The sequence below is a fragment of the Myxine glutinosa genome, chromosome 11 (assembly GCF_964187855.1).
Source record: "Myxine glutinosa chromosome 11, kmMyxGlut1.1, whole genome shotgun sequence".
In the NCBI taxonomy this organism is placed as follows: domain Eukaryota; kingdom Metazoa; phylum Chordata; class Myxini; order Myxiniformes; family Myxinidae; genus Myxine; species Myxine glutinosa.
The window spans coordinates 50,453,277-50,471,490 of NC_136271.1; positions in this window are offsets into that span (position 1 = coordinate 50,453,277).

The following is an 18,214-nucleotide window of genomic DNA, read 5'->3' on the forward strand; positions in this document are numbered from 1 at the left end:
CGTTGGTTGACTAGCCTTCTGTATACAGGCACATTTGTCAGTTGCTGCCACTCAGCCCGAAGCCGATTAGCTGACTTGGTACGGCCATTGCGGACTAACCGGTGTAGCTGGCGATCATCCCTCCTTGTGGTTCTGCGGGGACGTCCTGGCCTCGGTATTGGAGTAGGGACGCCCTCTGAGCATTTCGTTTCAGGATCTTTGACACCTGACCTTGAGTGATGCCATGCTCCCGAGCAATAGCACGCTGTTTTATGCCGTAATTTCGTAAAGCCACCACTCCATGACAAACAGCATTGTCGAGTTGACGGACCATCTCCAGAGGAAGCGGCAATAACTTTTGGAGATGTGCAGCAGTTGTTTTCCACTAATACAGAACGCAACAACCCTTGTATACCCGACTGTGAAGCCCATCGTCAAATGCACCTGTCCGTACATTTTGCCATGCCACCTGTGATATAATCCTGTTGTTGACTTCTTGCTGCGACAGACAATCAGTGACATGGTTCTTTTAACAAATAAATCACCAAAGTGTAAAGGAAACTCAACAGATTGATATACTGAGTTAAGAAAGTAAACCCAAGTCAAGAAAAAATATATATTCCATATTAAATGCCAAGTCTGTATATACACACAAACACACACAAATATACACATATACACACACACATATATATATATATATATATATATATATATACACATATACACACAAATATACACACACACACACACACACAAATAAATATATACACACACACACATCTCACATGTCCCACATGTATATATCCCACATCCCACATGTATATACATGTTTAAAGTGTACGTGCACTTCACCCTTGGCCCCGCCCGGCAACGCAGGGTACTTCTGCTGGTAACTAATAAAATAAAAACGAAAAAATATCTCTTGGTGATTTCCTGAAACTCGGTGAAATTCGATGACATTCGCTCAGTGAATTCACTCGGTTTCTCAGTGAAAATTTTCCTTTGGGCGGTGTATAATTGCTCCAAACGAAATATCTCTCAGAAATTTCCTGTCTGTGAAATTATTTATTTTACATATGTGAATGACACGTCCATGCACACATGAAATGGAGTTTGTTTTTGCACACGTGAAATGAACACGTGAACCTTTACTTCCGGATAATAATGTTGAATGAAATGAGAATGAAGAAATATATGTCGGTGTGGTGCTGTGCACACACGACTCGATTACCAAAAAGGTAGGCCACAACGCATGGATACAAACGAAAGCACTTTATTACAAGCTCGCTCATCAGCACTGGGCAGGCTCGACCTTCGAGCCCGCATATATATCCCGACGCCACGCCTTGCCCCCGGGCGTGGCCGATCGGCCGAAAGGCGGGGCATGTATTTCAGTTCCACGCCCGGACGCTCGCGCCACCCACTGGTGCGCGGAATTATTGATATTTGTGCCCGCCACACGCGCCCCCCCCCCAGAATTCCCGCGCACCTGAAGGATGAGCTTGCGGGGAAGCCGGATGACCCGGCCGAAACGCCCTCTGGCGATGCGTGCAGGGCTGGGGGGGGTAGCGGGGCTGGGGGGTGCCGGGGTTCTGACCGCCGGGGGGCGGCCTTGACGCGGAGGCAGAGCTGCTTGCGGGGGGTGGTCCAGATCGAGGTGGGCTGGCTTGAGGCGGTCCACGGAGATACGATCCGGGGCACCGCCGATATCCACGGTAAAATGTTTGTCCCCGGTCTCCAGCACGTGGAAGGGCCCGTCGTATGGCAGCCGCAGCGGTGCCCCGGATGAGGTCCACCTTGGAAAACACAGTCGTGTTTGCCAACCGGACAGCAAAGTCCTGGATATGCGGGACCGGGTAGCGGTCGGGGGTGGTGGCATCATTGAGCCGGCGGTAGTCCCCATACGGCCGCCATCCTCCGCCGGGCTTCGGCACAATGTGCAGAGGAGAAGCCCAAGCGCTGTTGGAGCGCCGTACGATCCCCAGCCGCTCCAGCATGGCGAACTCCGCTTTCGCCACGGCGAGCTTCGTGGGCTTGAGTTGGCGTGCCCGGGCATAGACCGGCGGCCCGACCGTGGGTATATGGTGCTCCACCCTGTGTTTAACGGCCACCGCTGAGAAGGTGGGCCGCGTGAGAGCCGGGAAACTGGCGAGGAGGCGGGTGAAGTCGTCCGCTGCCGGAAGCGTGCAAACTAAACTTGCCGGACGGAACCTTCCAGCAAGCCACTTGGCAAGCCGCTCGGTGAGCCACTCAGTGAGCCGCTCAATGAGCCGCTCAATGAGCCGCTCAGCGAACAAGCGAGCTAGCTGAAGGTTTCGGCCTGGACGAGCCGTCTGCGCTTCACGTTGACCAACAGCCCATTCGCACATAGGAAGTCCGCACCGAGCAGTGCCATTGGCACGCTGGCGGTCACAAACGGCCATTGAAAACGCTGCCCTCCGAACCGCAGTGAGAGGTAACGCTTCCCGAATGTGTGGATGGGTGTACCGTTGGCGGCAAGCAAAGCGGGGCCCCGGCCCGCGGTTTACTTGTCGGACGTGGAGGCGGGGAGGACGCTTACCTGCGCTCCTGTGTCGCAAAGAAAACGGCGCCCGGACAAGGTGTCCGTGATGAACAGGAGGCTGCCGAAATGGCCGACGCTCAGGGCCGCTAATGAGCGCCGGCCTGGTCGTTTCCCGACCTGTCAAAAGAGCACGGCGGGCAACACGTTTTAGCCTTGCGGCTGAACCTGGCGTGGTAGTAGCACCAGGTTTGCGGCGGCGGCGGCCGTGGTGGTGGCGGCGGCGGTGGTGGGCGGGGCGCAGCAGCGGCCATGAGGGAAGCCGGGGGTGCTGAAGCCTCTGCCCCGGGATCCACGACGGCAGCACTGTAACCCGACCGCGTGTCGCAGGCCGTGAAAAACTTGTCGGCCTCTACGGCCAGGGCACGGGGTTCCTTTATTTTGGAACCGGCCAGCGCGAGGCGTACCTGTAGAGGTAGCTGGCGTAGGAAAAGTGCCCGGAATAAGAAATCCGGGGGCTGGTCTCCAAGCAGCGGCAGCATACAATCCATCCGCACGGATGGTCGTGTGTCGCCGAGTTCGGGAAGGTCCAGGAGGCGGTCGGCCCGTTCGATCTCCGTGAGCCCGAACGTGGCGATGAGGAGACGTTTGAGCGCCTCATACTTGTTGTCGCCCGGCGGGCGCCGAAGGATGGACACGACTCGGGTGGCAGTGCCGGGCCCGAGGGCGGCGACCACGTGGTCGTACCGGGTCTCGTCCGCCGTTATGCCTCGGAGCTGAAATTGAGCTTCGGCCTGCACAAACCAAACGTCGGCTCGCGCCTGCCAAGACTCCGGGAGTTTGATTGCTACGGCGTTGGTAGCCATGGTGCGTTCGGGGGTCAGCAACGGCTGAACCCAAACGGGGTCACCAGTGTAGTGTGGTGCTGCACACACACAACTCGATTGCCAGAGAGGAAGGCCACAACGCGTAGGTACAAAGAGTCTTTATTCAAAGCTCGTACTTCAGCACTGGGCGGGCTCGATCTTAGAGCCCGCATATATGTGCCGAGGCCACACCTAGTCCCCGGGCGTGGCCGATCGGTCGAAAGGCGGGGCATGTGTTCTCGTTCCCCGCCTGGACGCTCGCGCCACCCACTGGTGCGCGGAATTGTTGCCCCTTGTGCCTGCCACACAGTCATATATTAATACATGTGTTCGTATAATTAATGTATGTATGTGAGGGCAGTCATATATTAATACATGTGTTTGTATAATTAATATATGTGTGTGAGGACAGTTGTGTGAGGACAATATATGTGTCAGACCACCAGATTCTTGTACCAGATTCTCGTACTTCAACTGCGTATAAACGCCTACTGGATGGAGTGCTGGAGACAGCCATCGACCGGATGCGGAAGTTTGCATAAAACAATTGCGAAAAAGTTCAATAGGAGCTTGTTTCACCCGTCGTTCTTTGATTCCTAATCTCATGAAACCTCTCATTAGTAATTAAAATACGTTAAGACCAACCTCGTTATCTTCAACGAAAATCGTCATCAAACACCAGAACCAATTATTATTACGCGTTTCGGACGGTGAAAACGGCGTCAAATATTCGGAAATATCCGAAGTTGAGATGGAATTCACCGAATTAATCACTGCAAGCTAACGTCTTCTGGTGGACGAACCTGCCGTGCCCGGAGAGTCAGAGAACTAGCCCTGGCGCCTGACAGCGACTGAAGTTAGAAGACTACACACTTACTGTGAAAACGTATGTTAAGCCCAGTTAAAAATAGGCCTTAAGCTAGCACATCGTATAGTTACTTCCTTAAGCTTCTTGTGACATTTATTGTATTGTATGCAGGTATTGCCATTGAGGAGGACTGTCTGCTCTTCTCTTTTACCAAGTCTTACCATGTACGGTACCTACTACACCTACCTACTACCAACTACCTACCTACCTACTACCAACTACCTAACCTACTGATGCCATGGTGATGGGTAAAATAGTGGCAAGAGGTATGCAAGTATTGGGGAGGACTGTCTGCTGTTCTCTTTTACCAAGTCTTACCAGGTACGGTACCTACTACACCTACCTACTACCAACTACCTACCTACTACCAACTACCTACCTACCTACTACCAACTACCTACCTACTACCAACTACCTACCTACCTACTACCAACTACCTAACCTACTGATGCCATGGTGATGGGTAAAATAGTGGCAAGAGGTTTTGGCTTCGCCGGCTCATTGCGGCTTTGCAGTCGGTACTAGTAATAGCCGGCGAAGCTGGTGTTGTCAATAAACGAGTACGTATTATGTTGAAAACCTGATTATGCCTTGGCTCTATAATCCGAAGCGCAGTGGGCGCAGCCATCTTGCGTGGGCGGAAGTATGCATAACAAATTTAAAACGTTCATTAGGAGTTTCTTTCACCCGTTGTCGTTTGATTCACAATCTTATGCACCTCCGATGTATTAATAAAATAATTTAAGACCAACATCGGCCCGCACGGGCCTGGTTATCTTCAACAAAACGCGTCACCAAACACCGGACCCAATGAGAGTCGAGCATTTGCAAAAATATTTCTAAAATGAAAGCGCTCAATGATGGGCGCCATCGACCGGATGCGGAAGTTTGCATAAAACAATTGCGAAAAAGTTCAATAGGAGTTTGTTTCACCCGTCGTTCTTTGATTCATAATCTAATGAAACCTCTCATTAGTAATTAAAATACTGTTGTGGATATGAGAATGTTTTTTTGTTTTGTTGTTGTTGTAGTGTAAATTGTTGTAAAGATCACCCTTTGTAAATGTCATGATCCTTGTAAATACCTCCGTAGTGTAAAGGTAAAAAGGGCGTCTCGGTAATTAGTCCAAAAGCATACACGTCAGCCAATCATAGAATACCCCTGTTCAGTAGTTTATTTCCTTATTATGTGTCTTAGGGTAAGGCTGTGTCTCCCATTAATTTAAATACTCCATTGCACCAAGTGAAATTAGAGTAGATCCCCCTTTCATTTCATTTCAATGGCCAACTGCATTTTGGGCGGTTTTCTTCAACCACCATTGGCCACGAGGCAGGGTTGGGGAAGAAAGGCGGGTCCCCACCTCGTCAGAGAGGGGAGGAGTGAGCCAGCCCCACTCGACCAACCATGAACAAGGGGTTTGGCTTGAGAGGGCAGAGAGAGAATGTTTGGGGGAGGTTCGCAAAGGTTGAGGGGTGGGGCCTATATAACCCGCAGCGAGGGCGTTCCCAAAAGAGATGCGCTTTTACTGAGAGAGGGAGATAAGTCTGAAAAGAGAGGTCCATGACAAGAGCTGAGTTGGTCATCAGGGGTGGTCAGTGGTTGCGTTGAGTGGTTGCGTTGGTTGCGTTGAGTTGTCGGTGGAGAAAGAGTGGTTGGACCAAGAAAGAGAGAGGAGAGAACCCGTCACGCCAGACCCCCCACCAGCGCGTCGGCTCCGACCGTGATCCAACCCGTGATCCGACCCGTGATCCAACCCGTGATCCGACCCGTGATCCGACCCGTGATCCGACCCGTGATCCCGCGCACACGACAGGATCGGTGGCATCAGCGGCCGTCGAGGTCCAGCCCGACGTCCCGTGCGGGATCAAGCTCCAGCCAGCTCCGTGCCATCCTCCCCCTCCAGCCACACACCTCCTTCCAGCCAATCCACTCTGCAATTCCCCGCGTGAGTCAGTGTCTTTGTTTGTTCTGTCCTGGGTAGTAACTAAGTCTGTATAAGCTAGTATTTTCACTGTGTCACCTGCGTCTTATGTCCCCTGTAAATAATCGTGACTGCTCTTTTTGCTTATGTGTGTAAATAATAATAAATCCCGTTACTCTTCTGTACGTCTTCTTCCTCTTTGCATTCGGTCGCTTTAGAGTTTTCCAGATTGAGTAGCTGTGACGCGATACGTTGGGTGAATCGGGTTTAGTGGGGAACAACTGTTCGGCCGCGGTTATACCTCCGCTCGGTAAAATAACATCCTAATCCGCGGACCGTAACAAATTGGTGTCAGGAGTGGGATTCGAACCTGGGACTAAATTTATTTAGCCCAAATTTTGGAACACCAATTGTGTATTGGCAGCAACAAATTGGTGTCTGGGAGTGAGATACGAGGCCCGAAGCGCGCTTAACGCGCTCAAAATTACGAGCTGCTGGAAAATTGTGTTTTAAAGCAAAACCCGAATTTTGAAATCGCGCCATGGCTGGTCAAGGCGATCGGATGCCGGTGGGTGAGCAAGAAGAGGGGTTAGGAGTAACCCAGGACCAAATGGAGGGGAGCCAGGAGGAGAACATTGGCAATGTGGTTGCGGAGGTTTCAGACGCGCAAAATGGCGCTCTCGCGCACGAGGTTACGGGCGCGCAAAATGGCGCCTTTGCGCACGCGGTTACAGCGGCACCAAATCTGGCGGCGCCCGTGACCGTAGCAGCACCGGTGAATTGGGACCTCTTTATGATACAAATAAAGGCGCTCATGGTCCAGACAAGTGAAGACCTGAGGAATGAAATGGGGAACCGGATGGATGCTCAGAGTGAGCAAATGAGGGCTCAGAGTGAGCAATTGGGGGTAATGAGGGACGGAGCGAGGGCTGATAGTGAGCGATTGGGGGGCAAAATGGGGGGCAAAATGGGAGAAATGGGGGAACGGCTAGAAGCTAAATTTGAGGGGCTAGACAATAATTTTAAGGGATTAGAAGAGAAATTTGAGGGGTTAGACAATGGGATAGAAGGGGTGAAACATGGGTTAACGGGGGTGGAAAATAGAATGGCTGCCCAGGAGAATCAGTTAGAGGGGGTGAAAAATGGGTTAATGGGGTTAGAAAATAGGATGGAAGACAAATTGCGGAAAATAGGGGAGCAATCCGCCCGGGAAATCGAACAGATGGGGATCCAGATAGAGGAGGTGAAAATCGGGTTAGAAAGTAAATTGGATGCTCAGAGGGATGAATTGGGACAGATGAGGGTGGCATCTACAAAAGAGATGGAGGAGATGAAAGAGGAGATCCGACGAGGTGTAAGTGAGGAGGTCTCGGGGGTACGCGAGGAGGTAAAGCGAGGCGAAAAGCGTATAGAGAAAGAGGTGAGAAATGGAACGGCTAGGTTACAAGGGGGAATAGAAGATCTGACGGAGGAGGTGGAACAGCTGACGGAGGGACAAAAAGAACTAACGGAGCAGGTTCAAAGGAACACTGCGGTATTAGGAGGGTTGAAAGCGACACAAAGAGACATCAAGGACGACTTAATAGCGACACAGAGGCAATGTCAGATGGTACGTGAGGGACTGACAATGAGGTTGGACGAGGTGACAGAGGTAATGGAGACGAAGGACCGGCAGGTGAGGACGCACATAGAAACGGTCAAAATAGCCTTAGAGGACGAACTTGAGGAGACGCACCGGGAAATAAAAGAGGTGAAGCAAAAATTAGAGGAAGTGGAAGAAGAGGTGAGTGAAATTAAGAAGGGACGGACAGAAACTAAGAGAGAAATACAGGAGGAGGTGATGGAATATGTACAAGGTCGGTGCTCAACTCATAATGATGTGCTCGCTAACCAAATAAAGAGTTTGCAGGTGGCGAAGGAGGTGCGGAGACGAGGTGCCAATGTGAGTGGCGATATATTCAGAAATGTACATGATGTGAGGGGAGCTTCAGTCGGCTTGGGGGTTGATGTGGACCCAGGTGTTCGTGAGAGGCCGTTGGTGAAGTGTGCGACAGGTACGGTGTGCGAAGGAGGAGGTGTGCGAGAATGTCCGACTCTGGGGTGTGTGAGGAAAAAGTGCGCGCCAAGGAGTGAGTGTGCTGTCGAGAGTGAGTCGGTCGTAGCGCGTGTGCGAGGGAGCACATGGAAGCGCGGTGTGGTGAGTGTTACGGAGGAAGTAACGAAAGAGTGTGCGCAAGAGGATGCGTGAGAAAGGTGTGTAACGGACGTGTGCATGGGGAAAGGGTGCGCTGTCAAGAGTGAGGGAGAATGCACGCCTGTGGTGAGTGTTACAGAGGGTGTAACGGGAGAGTGTGCGCAAGAGTGTGCGTGAGAAAGGTGTGTAACGGATGGGTGCAGGAGGAAAGTGCGCTGTCAAGAGTAAGGGAGAATGCACGCCTGTGGTGAGTGTTACAGAGGAAGTAACAGTAACAGAAGAGCAGCAGACATTTGCAGGGAAGTTTGTCATAACCAAGTCCAGAAGAGAAGATACTCCATTGACTGAGATCCGGGTCGGGAAATTGACAGACTGTGTCAGTCCCAATGAGTCACAGAAGTCCTTTGCTGAGGTGCCATGGCTGGTGAGAGAGGAACCCACACCCAGCCAGCTGGCATGATGACAGTTGAAGTCGCCACATAGGAGGAAGAGAGAGTTCGGATGAGTTGATAGACGTTGGTCCATGTTGTCAGACAGCAATATGTAAATGGAGTCATCACTGTTTGGAGGATGGTGCAGAACACATATGAACAAAAGGGGGGAGCGGAGAGGAAGCCGTAGCCAGAGGTACTCCTGGGGGTGGGGTGGAGAGAGGGCAGTGCAAGGAGAGTGAGGAAGAGAGTGTTTGATAAAGACAGCAACCCCACCACCAGGACGAGCCTCAGGTCTATCATACCGGAGTAGGGAGTAACCAGGAAGAGATATTAAGGAATCAGAGACATCTTGAAGGAGGAAAGTTTCTGTTAAGCAGATCAAGTCTGGATTGTCAGAAGCAACCTGAATGGAGAGATCAATCAGGTTTGAGCGAAGGCCCCGGATGTATGAGGTCCATATCGTTAATGAGGAGAGAGGGGGAGCATCGGGTGCAGGAGAGGGGTGGGGTGGGGTAGGGGCAGATGAAGGATGGGCGGGGGAGGTAGGAAGAGCAGTTAATAGTGTGTCAGAGATTACAGAAGAGTTACAAGAAAGGGAAGGATGAGGACGAAAGGTTTGATGATGACGGGATGAGGCACAGTGAGGGGTTCTTTGAGGGGTGGCAGAGGAAAGTAGAAGGTTGGGGGAGGTGGAGGTATGAGATAGAAGGGAGACGAAGCGGGGAGGACGCAGCTTTGAGAAGGGGGTCGGAGGGGGGAGAATTGGAGAGGGATGGTCGGGGGGGGGGGAGAATTGAAGGGAAGGGGTTCGGGGGGAGTTTAGGAGGGGAGGGGCAAGGGGGGAGTTTCTGAGGGGAGGGGCAGGCAAGGGGGAGATTTGGAGGGGAGGGGCAAGGGGGGACTTTAGAAAGTGGATGATTAATGAAAGACGAACATTTATAACAAATTGGGTTTATTGTGATTTTCAAGTTAGCGATCCGTTTAAGAACGATGGAGGAGGGGTGGAATGAATATGAATTTAGAGCATGTTGTGATTTAGAATTATAAGAGATTGAATATTTTTTTGAAGTAGATTGAGTTGGAGAGGAAATTGAAAAGAGCCTTTTAAATAGGAAGAAAAACAGCGTGTTGTAATATACCACTGAATAAAACACTGCAGGGGAAAGTTTAAACATATGTAAACATATTTAAACAGAACCGCGAAGAACAGTCTAATATTTACACAAAAAAAACCAACGGGGAGAGGAAGCCTAGAGGGACAACCACGAGTCACGTGAACAGGGCAAAATATGTCAGCAAAAAGAACAGGGCAAAACAGATCTGGGGAATGGCGTGAAAATGGGGGTGAAATGGGGGTGAAACACGTGGTCGAAGAACGAACGAACGAAAAGAACAAAGAATTAAATGTTTTTGTTTTTTTTTTAGTTAAGATTTTAAACAAGTAAGTATGGGGTGAAAAGACTGGGAAAAAACCGAGAGAACGAGAGTAGCAGGACCACAATCGACAGCTGAGAGAAAACAAAGCCTCCAGGTAGGAAGCTTAAAGAACAACAACAAGGCTGCAATATATCACGGCACGAAATACTCAACCACTCTATACAGGTATGAAAGACTATACAGGAATGCCTCTCGAGTCGCTGCGCATCCGGCACACATCGGGACGTCTTCTTCTTCTCCTCGATGTCAAGTGCAGCATCGAACTGTGCGTAAAACAAAATGGCGTGAGTTATTCAAAACTTTTCACTGATTTTCAGCTTTTATTCCACACTTATAGACATTTGGAGACATAGGTATGCTTATATGGAAGGGTTAGTCATAACTACATAGTATCACACATATCTTAGGGCAACAGGAGCAATAGCTGGAGAGAAGTTCCGATTACAAACTTCAGAAATAAGCATTTTAATGATATAGACAACCTTTTTTTTTATTGACTCCGCCCAACCACAATTTTTTCAAACTGGGGCAGATGGCGCGTGATTCTCGAACAGGACGGAGGTATTTTGGTGCATTCCCTTTTTGTTCCCCGTCGCACCGCGGAGCGAAAGGGGGACTATGGTTTTCCCCTCCGTCCGTGTGTGCATCCGCCCATCCGTGCGGACCTGCGTGCGTGCGTAAGCGAAGCACCGAATTCTAATTTGATGTGTGGGTGCAACTAGGCATATGGAAGAACCTTCTTGAAAATTAGGTCGCCACATCAAAATCCAAGATGGCCACCACCATATATGTGTCTGAACCTTGTGAGCGGAATATCTTGAAAAATAAATGAACTACTAACTTCTAATCCAGTGTGTGGGTGTATCGGGGCATAAGGAAGAACGCTATTGAAAATTGGGTCGCCACGTCATAATCCAAGATGGCCACCACCATATATATGTCTGAACCTTATGAGCGAAATATCTTGGAAAAATAAACGAACTACTAACTTCTAATCTGGTGTGTGGGTGTATCTATGCATAAGGAAGAACGTGATTGAAAATTGAGTCGCCATGTCAAAATCCAAGATGGCCGCCTTGCATCTTCCACTTTGTCAACTCACCACTTCACCGACAGGGGACCTAGGCGTAACGCTTGTCTGACTTTATTTCTACCTGAAATAGAACCGACATTGAGACCGACATTGAGCCCTGGTGTTGGGCTAGCAGCTAGGGTGCCGGCTTAGGATCCTAGGATCCTGGGTTCGAATCTCGGTCGATCGCCGAATTAATGCCAGGGGGGTTGACTCAGCCTGTCATCCTTCCGAGGTCGGCTAATTGAGCACCAGTTCACTGGTAATTCCCTGTTTGTCGTTGAAGGCGGCAAAAAGGGTTGGCGTCAGGAAGGGCATCCGGCCATAAAACATTGCTTCAAAAAGGGGACCAAAAAAACAACAACTACCACGGTCCCCGAAAAGGCCAACCCCCGCTTTGCGGGGAAAAATGGCCTCTAAACGGTGGTTAGTAGTATTGAGACCATGACTGGAGTAAGTACACCTAATGTGTGTTGGCGGCCATGTGAATGAGGGACAAATTATGCGGTTTTTTGAAAACGAGTTGGAACCACGATTTATTTAAAATGACTGCTTTTTTATCGAGTTGTTCTAATATAAAATATTCTAATATAAAATATTATAAAATATAAATAGGCTGAGTTAAACGTTTTAATTGAATATACTGTAGCGGCTACCGCTGGGTTTTCACTAATCGCCTTGCACCTACCAAGGACGCTGAGCGGTCACCATGCCGGGCTCGTCCAGGACGCCCGGGCAGGCCCGCGCTCAACTTGCCAGGCCTCGGCCGGGACGCCCGGGCACGCCCGGCCACGCCCGCTCTCGACTTGCCAGGCCGCCCGGGCTTGCCCGGGCATGCCCGCCCTCGACTTGCCAGGCCGTGGCCAGGACGCCCGGCCACACCCCCTCTCGCCGTTCCCGGGCAAACGCTCCGGGATAATGTGTGTATATATATTGCTGCCCGATAAACGGGCTTTAGAGAGTACCTGAGCTGTTTTGTTTGAATAAAGCAACTCGGACGAATTCCAGCTTTTTGTCGCGTCCATTCTTCCGATCGACGTGGGAGCACTGCTCTTTCATTGGTGACCTACCGACATGGACACGGCAGTTGCCCTCAAACTGCCTACCTTCTGGGAGGCTCACGCGGCGGTTTGGTTCACACAGGCAGACTCCCTGTTCGCCCTGCGAGGCATCACGGCCGACGACACCCGCTTCCACCATGTGGTAGCAGCGCTCGGTTCAGCCACCGCGGCCCGTGCCCTGAGCCTCCTCGAGAGCCCGCCAGCCGCTGACAAATACGGCGCGATTAAAAAGCTCCTCCTCGACGCTTTCGCCCTCCCATCGGCGGAACGCGCACGGCGCCTGCTCGACCTGCCCGAGCTCGGCGACACGCGCCCGTCTGAGCGAATGGACGACATGCTTTCGCTGCTCGGCGAGTACTCTCCGGCATTCCTGTTCCGGGAGCTGTTCCTCCGTCAGCTGCCTAGCCCGGTACGCCTCGCCCTGGCAAGCACGACGATCACGGATCCCTGTGCCCTCGCCAGGGAAGCCGACAAGATCTCCGCGGCAGGCCAACGCATTGCAGCAGCGACCTGGGGCCCACCGCCATCCGACGCAACACCCATGGTGCCCGAGCACCCGGCACGGTCGACGACCGAACTGCCGACGCAATCGGCGACCGCTACACCGAGCCAACCACCTCCAGCACGACGACCGGGGCCTCCACCTGACCAAGCATGGTGTTACTATCATGCCAGGTTCGGACAGAAGGCCCGGACATGCCGACCCCTGTGCACCTTCGGCAGGCCGGGAAACGGCCGGGCCGGCGTTCATTACCAGCCATGAGCGCCGGCCACACGGGCAAATTACTGTTCATCACGGACAAAGCGTCCGGACGGCGCTTCCTGTGTGACACCGGCGCCCAACTGAGCGTCATACCCACCTCTGACCAGGACAGGCAGTCCGTGGTTTGCGGCCCCTCCTTGGTTGCGGCCAACGGATCGGCCATCCGCACCTTCGGCCCGCGCAACGTCACCCTCTGCTTCGGCGGCCAACGCTTTACTTGGACGTTTGTAACCGCAAACGTGCCCATGGCTCTGCTAGGCGCCGACTTCCTCTGCGCACACGGACTGCTGGTGGACGTCCAATGGCGTCGCCTAATCAACGCCGAAACCTTCAGCTCCCTGGTATGCACATTGAGCAGCTCTGCTCCGACCGAGCTGGCATGCGCCCTCCCGGCGGCGAACGAGTTTGCTCGCCTGCTCACGGAGTTCCCGGCCCTCACGCGGCCGACGTTTTCGGCCGTTGCGGTACGACATGGGATCGAGCACCACATACCAACCACGGGCCCGCCGGTCTACGCCAGAGCCCGCCGCCTCGACCCAGCCAAGCTCGCCATGGCCAAAGCCGAGTTCGACGCTTTAGAACACCTCGGCATCGTGCGGCGCTCCGATAGCGCGTGGGCTTCGCCACTACACATCGTCCCAAAGCCAGGGGGCGGCTGGCGCCCATGTGGCGACTACCGCCGTCTTAACGACGCTACCACCCCCGACAGGTATCCGATCCCGCACATCCAAGACTTCTCCGCCCGTCTGGCGGGACGGGTCATTTTTTCAAAAATCGACCTCATACGGGGATATCACCAGGTACCTGTCAGGGCGGCCGACGTCCCTAAAACGGCCGTCATCACGCCGTTCGGCTTATTCGAATTCCTACGGATGCCGTTTGGTCTCAAGAACGCGGCTCAGGCCTCCCAGCGCTTGATGGATGGCATGCTGCGTGACCTGCCGTTCCTCTTCGTTTACCTGGACGACATCCTCGTCACCAGCACGTCCCGGGCCGAGCACCTCCTCCACCTCCGAACACTGTTAAGGCGCCTCAGCGAGCACGGCCTCATCGTCAACCCAGCCAAATGCCACTTCGGCACGGCGGCCGTTGATTTTTTGGGCTACCACATCACCAAGAACGGGGCCATGCCGCTGCCAACCAAGGTCGAGGCCATCACCACGTTTCCGCGTCCCCGCTCCATAAAGGCCCTGCAGGAATTCCTGGGAATGGTGAATTTCTATCACCGTTTCGTGCCCCGCGCTGCTCAACTCATGCAGCCCCTCTACGAAGCCCTCCGGGGCAAGCCGGCCAAGCACGACATCGTCTGGTCCGCAGCAATGGACGCGGCCTTCCAAAGCTCAAAGCGGGCTCTCGCCGACGCAACACTGCTCGCTCACCTGGTGCTCAACGCTCCCATCGCCCTCACCACGGATGCCTCCGACTACGCGGTGGGCGCCGTACATGAGCAATGGGTGAACGGGGTTTGGCAGCCACTCGCTTTTTTCAGCCGGCAGCTCCGGCCGAACGAGCTCAAATACAGTACGTTTGACCGTGAGCTCCTCGGTCTACACCTGGCCGTTCGCCATTTCCGCCACCTCCTGGAGGGCCGACCCTTAACGGTGTTCGTCGACCACAAGCCGTTGGTTTACGCAATGGCCAAGGTCACGGAGCCGTGGTTGGCCCGCCAACAGCGCCACCTCTCCGCCGTGTTGGAATTTACCACGGACATCCGGCACGTCGCCGGCAAAAACAACGCCGTGGCCGACTGTCTTTCTCGGGCCAGCGCGAACGCGGTCCACCTCGGCGTGGACTTCGTGCTTATGGCGGCGGACCAAACCACCGACACCACGGTGCAAGCCCTCCGGGCGGCGGACACGGGCCTCCGCCTGGCCGACATCCCCTTCGCGGACACTGTCCTGCTCTGCGACGTCTCCCAAGGCCAGCCTCGCCCCATCGTGCCCGTCACCTGGCAACGCCGCATCTTCGCCTCCCTCCACGGCCTTTCCCACCCGGGCCGGAAAACTTCCCAGAAGTTGGTGTCGGCGCGATTCGGCTGGCACGGCCTTCGACGGGACGTCCGCGATTGGACCAGCACCTGCACAGCCTGCCAACAGGCCAAGGTCCACCGACACACCCAGGCCCCGCTGGCACCTTTCACCGTGCCCGAACGACGTTTCGACCACGTCAACGTGGATCTGGTGGGCCCCCTCCCCCCGTCACGGGGGTTCACACACCTGCTCACCATGGTGGACAGGACCACCAGGTGGCCGGAGGCCGTTCCTCTCGTCTCCACCACCACCGCCGACGTGGCGCAGGCTTTCATCGCCACCTGGGTCGCCCGCTTCGGCGCACATCTCGTCAGACCGCGGACCACAGTTCACCTCCGAGCTGTGGGGCACGGTCGCCCGCAACCTGGGGGTCAAGCTCCACCGTACTACGGCCTACCACCCCCAAGCCAACGGGTTATGTGAGCGATTCCACCGCTCCATGAAGGCCGCGCTCATGGCCGGCCTACAGGACGGCGGTTGGGCCGACCGGCTGCCGTGGGTCCTTTTGGGCCTCCGCACGGCCCCCAAGGAGGACCTCCGGGCATCCACCGCCGAGCTTGTCTACGGCCAGGCGCTACGCGTCCCGGGCGAGTTCGTGCCCGACGCTACCAGTCCCTGGTCCGCAGCTCGCCAGCGCTCGGACCTCCAGGAGGCCGCCCGACGGTTTGCCCCCGTGCCAACATCCCACCACGGTGACCCCCAGTCCTACGTCCCCCCAGCACTTCGCACAGCGGAGTATGTTTTTGTGCGTCATGACGCACATCGGGGGCCACTCCGGCCGCCGTACGACGGGCCCTTCCGGGTCCTGCGACGGGACGACAAGTCGTTCGTCATCGACATCGGCGGCAGGTCGGACCGGATTGCGGTGGACCGCCTCAAGCCGGCGCACGTGGACATCGACCAACCGCCACGGTTGGCCCTTCCGCCGCGGCGAGGCCGCCCCCCGTCCACGGTGCCCCCCACTCGACCGCCCACCACCACCCCGGACCCCCCCCCCCTCACGACCCGCCAGGGGTCGCTTCGGCCGGGTCATCAGGACCCCCCTCAAATTGACCCTGCCGGTGAAAGTCGATTCTGGGGGGACGTGTGTAGCGGCTACCGCTGGGTTTTCACAATCGCCTTGCACCTACCAAGGACGCGGAGCGATCACCATGCCGGGCTCGTCCAGGACGCCCGGGCAGGCCCGCGCTCAACTTGCCAGGCCTCGGCTGGGACGCCCGGGCATGCCCGGGCACGCCCGCTCTCGACTTGCCAGGCCGCGTCCGGGACGCCCGGGCTTGCCCCCTCTCGCCGTTCCCGGGCAAACGCTCCGGGATAATGTGTGTATATATATTGCTGCCCGATAAACGGGCTTTAGAGAGTACCTGAGCTGTTTTGTTTGAATAAAGCAACTCGGACGAATTCCAGCTTTCTGTCGCGTCCATTCTTCCGATCGACGTGGGAGCACTGCTCCTTCAATACCCTTTTTTTATTGACTCCCACTAACCACAATTTTTTCAAACTGGGGCAGATAGTGCGTGGTTTTCAAACGAACAGGCCCGAGCTATTTTGGTGGCATTCAAATTTGAGGTGATTTGTTCCTGAAATTTCTGTCAACACTCGACTCCGATTCTGCAACTGGACCTGACGGCATCAGCCCACGGGTCCTAAAATCCTGTTCTTCCGCTCTTTCACTCCCTCTCTCTGTTCTTTTCACCCTCTCTTTTGCTCAAGGTCAACTGCCATCTGCTTGGAAATCAGCCAACATCACCGCTTTGCACAAAAAATTTGCAAAAACAGATCCTAGCAACTACAGACCAATCAGCCTTCTCCCAATTATCAGCAAAGTCATGGAATCCATCATTGCTTCGGATATAAAATCTTTCCTCTTCTCCAATGGCTTGATCTCTGATTATCAATTTGGTTTCAGACCAGGTCACTCTACTCTGGACATGCTGCTTCTGCTGTCTCAACAATGGATGGAGGTCCTCAATGCCAAACAGGAAATTAGAGCTGTCTCCCTCGACATATCACGTGCCTTCGATACGGTCTGGCACCCCGCTCTGCTCACCAAACTCTCCTCCTTTGGTATCCATGGAAATCTCCATGCATGGCTGGCGGACTTCCTCTCTAGTCGTAGTCAACGTGTGGCCCTGAATGGGTTTCTCTCATCTCCTCTTCCTGTTCAGGCTGGAGTTCCCAAAGGCAGTGTTCTGGGCCCTGTGCTTTTTCTGGTCTTCATCAATGATCTCTCTGACTCTCTTGAAAATCCTCTCGATCTCTTTGCTGATGACTCCACTCTCTGCCGCTCCATTCCTCATCCCTCAGATCGGCAGTCTGCAGCCTCCTCACTCTCTGCAGACCTGGACAAAATCACAGACTGGGCAAACAAGTGGAACATGTCTTTCAATCCTGACAAATCTCACACTCTTACGATGTCTCTCCGAAAAGACCGACTGGACAACCCTCCCATCTACTTTCTGAATAATCCTCTCCAAGAAGTTCTGTCACTCAAGCTTTTGTGTCTCACTATCTGCCATGATCTTTCCTGGGAAAACCACATTTCCAAGCTGGCCTCCAAAGCCAGTCGCCGACTGGGCATCCTCCGTCGTGCGAAGTCCTTCCTTGGCACACATGAGCTCCTCACCACATACAAGGCTTTCATCCGCAGCTCAATGGAGTACTGCTCTCCCCTCTGCGCTGGTGCTCCTGCCTCACACCTAGCTCGTCTTCACGCTGTTGAAACCAAAGCGTTCAGAATCATTGGAATCTCCCGCGATGACGCTATCTCCGAGGGCCTTTCACTTAATCACCGCAGGCAGGTTGGTGGTCTTTCCATCTTCTACCGACTCCTCTCCGGCCTTGCTCCCCCAGCTCTCTCTGGGCTCTGTCCCCCAAATATTCCTGCAGGTCGCACAAGATCTGCTTGCAACCCTCTCATGGTTAAACTGCCAAAATCAAGACTCTCTGCTCACCTTCACTCCTTCATTCCTCTTTTCTCCCGCCTCTGGAACAAACTCCCTCACTCTCTTCAATCCCACTCCTCCCTCCAGGTCTTTAAAACGGCTGTTCCCCACCATCTCTTATCTTCCCCCAATCCAAAACCT